Source organism: Leptidea sinapis, chromosome 12 (assembly GCF_905404315.1).
Source record: "Leptidea sinapis chromosome 12, ilLepSina1.1, whole genome shotgun sequence".
Taxonomy (NCBI): Eukaryota; Metazoa; Arthropoda; class Insecta; order Lepidoptera; family Pieridae; genus Leptidea; species Leptidea sinapis.
In genome coordinates this window covers 4583042-4586523 of record NC_066276.1, presented here as the reverse complement: position 1 = coordinate 4586523, position 3482 = coordinate 4583042, and the positions used below count along the sequence as shown (strand labels likewise).

The 3482-nt window shown below is 32.0% G+C and overlaps 1 non-coding gene across 1 annotated transcript; it reads right to left on the bottom strand.

Moving 5' to 3' along the window:
- Window positions 1-277: 277 nt before the first annotated feature.
- On the bottom strand, window positions 278-395 carry LOC126967347 (U5 spliceosomal RNA). Its single transcript, XR_007729980.1, has one exon. It is a non-coding gene; the product is annotated as a U5 spliceosomal RNA (small nuclear RNA).
- Window positions 396-3482: the final 3087 nt, after the last annotated feature.

Below are 3482 nucleotides of genomic sequence, written 5' to 3'. Positions count from 1 at the left end.
CCCGAGCTTACGTATATGAGGTACACAATATAAATAAAATAATAACAAATAATTTAATCGGTGAACCAAATAGATTAGAATGCAGTTAAACTTTATAACGAAACGAAACGAGGTAAAAAACTGCCATTTTAGAAATAAAGAAGATTAGGTATCAAAGTTGATACCTACACCTACCTACTCATTCAAAAGTACATAATTATGGCTAGAACTACTTGGGGATATATAGTCGAAAGTCGAAACCAGTAACCACTATTACATATAGTTTTATATATTACAAAGTTTCACCGAAGTGAAACTATCAAAAAATAAAGTTAGACTCATTTGAGTGTTCCCCTCCACGGAAATCTTTAGTAAAAGGCGAAAGATTTATACGTTTTGAAGGGAAACCAGAGTTATTATGTCACACATACTGAAATGATAGGGTCTTATGACGATAAAAGTACATAGTGCGTGTTATTAATGCAGTGCGTCGCAAGGGCGACATCTAGTATGTAATGAAAGCAACAACACGTCTCCGTGAATCCGTGATTCGCGATTACTGTGATACTGTCGCTACTGTTGTAAAAATATGCTCTGTGGCTATATCATCTTGCTCAGTTCGTGTAAACTATATCTAAACATATAAATTGGTTATTGCTCAGCATATTATTTATGATGTTAAATAGATTATAGATGTTATTTAATTATTAAAATGTATTTAAAATTCGTTAAATAATTTAGTAATTGTTTGCCTTCTTACTGAAAATGTAACAGGAGGTTAGGTATTAATATAGCACTTTGGTCTCTTTTTATTTCTCATAGTAAAAAATTTCGGGTATTGATCTAAGTACTTTTATAACTAATGACCAAACATATTTTTCTCTTGTGCCGTGCGTATTTAATGTGTAGGAATCCGAGCCTTAACATGACGCAATAAGATCCACTTTACAAGCAAGAGTGTCGAAGATACGTTTTTAATTTCTGCACACTTTTTGGCGGGTAAGTGTCATAGTAATTGAATTCCCTCTCTAAAGCGGGAGTGAAATTAAAAACTAGGACTAACTTTGGTCAGGTAGTTGACATTAATGAAGTAAAATGTAGATTAAAACTAAAAATGTTACGGTTCTGTGAGTGCTTATAGTGTGTTGTAGTACTTTGTAGGCTGTACGGAAATTCTATATTTCAAAATGTTGATTTTTATATATAAATATTTGATTAAGTGTTTCAAGCGACTCTGAAATGTTGATCTAAGATTCCATTTCCATTCCTTTTACAGACCCATTTCCTGGCACCGTTCAGTGCCATTCTATTAAAAGAAAATAAAGTGGTCAGCGCGCTTAAGGAAATTAATACTGCTATCCCAAGAAATCGCTAAAATAGCGCATTGTTACAACCATTTCTTGACGGTTTATATAAAGCTTAGATTTATACAGAAAATAATTATATATCTACAGAATATAAGAAGAAAATTCATTTCTATTTTTTATAGACAATACGAAAAAATTCACCAAAATACCCCTATTTTTTACAGTTGGAGCTAAGCTAATCATTCAATGTACATACAAATTCTACGAAAATTTATAAGTTGTATACCAATACTATTTAACATTTTATAGGTTTGTTAGTTTTGTAATGAATTGTGCATTATGTTTGTAACAAATTAAAAATGCTTCTAATTCTGAATTAGAACTATGGCGATCTTGCGCGAAAGAGGCCTTTGAACACAGAATAGATAAAAGACATTAGAATGGCCATCACGCGTAAATTGTATGGGAACCACTGTCGCCACTCAATGTGAATCTACACGACTTAGCCAAATAAACACAAGCATTTGCACACATAGTACGTAACCACTAACGCAGCCCTCTAATTGGTCAACACATAGATAATTGGCATACACACGCCTACTTTTGACATCTCACGCCTATGAAGTTTCATATTTTTTTAATTAAACTGTCACCGATAATGTTATACTTCATGAATGGGTACAGTTTTCGGTTTTGACATTTATATATATACAATCGAATATATTCAAATCATGTAAATAATAATCGATACGCATGGGTTTCTTATTCAAAAAATATAAGCCATGTCGCAACGTCAGGTGATCAAGCCATTCAAACAGCACTTGATCTCCGACATCTTGAGCTGATACTAGGGTTTTCCAGACCAGAAATGACAGCAGTAAACCTTACTTGGCCCGATCTGCGCTTTGTACAGCGCTAGAACGTGGGCCGGTTTGAAGTATTGGCGTGTTCTATTTATTATTCCGATACTAGGCGAAGCGGTGTAACGACAAATGGGTCTTTATGAGTGGTAAACTCGAGTCTTCTGGGGGTAACCTCTCTGTATACCAAGAACTGAAGGCTAACAATGTCTGCCCTGATTTTGGAGAGCAGGGAGATAATAGCAATAGGTCTGTTAGCCGGATCCTAACTGTCTCTTTATTTTTTCATCGGATAGACAATGGCTGAATTCCATGAATCGGAGACCGGAGTTCGGAGTAATGCAGCCGAACAGAAAATACATCTCCACCATTTACGGCTAATAAAAATGCTTACCTTATTGCAAAATGCCAGTGTCAAGGTTAATACAGATGACTGGAGTAGGTAAAGTGGACGAACACAATAAACATAAATTAGAACACTAGGAACGATATCCTCTTCGACAAAGCTTGTGAATAAGAATTAATTATCAACATTAATTAATACCAGTAGTGGGTAGTGATGAACAACGATGATGATAATAATAATATTAAATTAGATTTAGTTTTTGTTCCTATATTGTATAATAAATAATTTTAAGTTCTAATTCTTTATAGCACCATAAGCGCCCATTCGCTATTTTTTTTACGACTAACACGGATTGACTAAATAGTCCTACTGATCGAAAATATGCACAAGGCGGATATGTTACAAAAGTATTGATAATTTATTATTATTTCGATATATTATATAAGAAATTGTTTAAAAATTAAAAAAATCTATACATTATAAAACAAGCAACTATCGATTGCAAGTTCTATGAGAATAATAATCGAATAGATTCAACGATTAAAAACTAACCCCATACCTAGTGAATTGTCAAAAGTGTCAAACTATATTTGTCAGACCATAGTGTTTGAGAATTGAAAAAATGCTATCGATATATTTGTCGATAATTTAGACCAATAAATTATATAATATGTGTTAATAATATAAGAATACTTTACATAGCAGGTAACATTATAAATACATTTTAAATAAGTTAAACTTTATTTTTATATTTGTAAAATATTTGTTTTTTATTTTTGTTAAGTTAAAGTATAAGTGATGAATTTAACGTGTAACAAACTTTTTGACATACTGAATCCGTAGATTACAGAAACATTTTCCAAATATATTTAATGTACAGATTTCACTCAGCTAGAATCTTATTAGTATATACATATAATTACTGAACAAATTAGTATAATTCAAATTCAAATTCAAATTTAAATATTTTTATTCAAAATAGGATGTGAC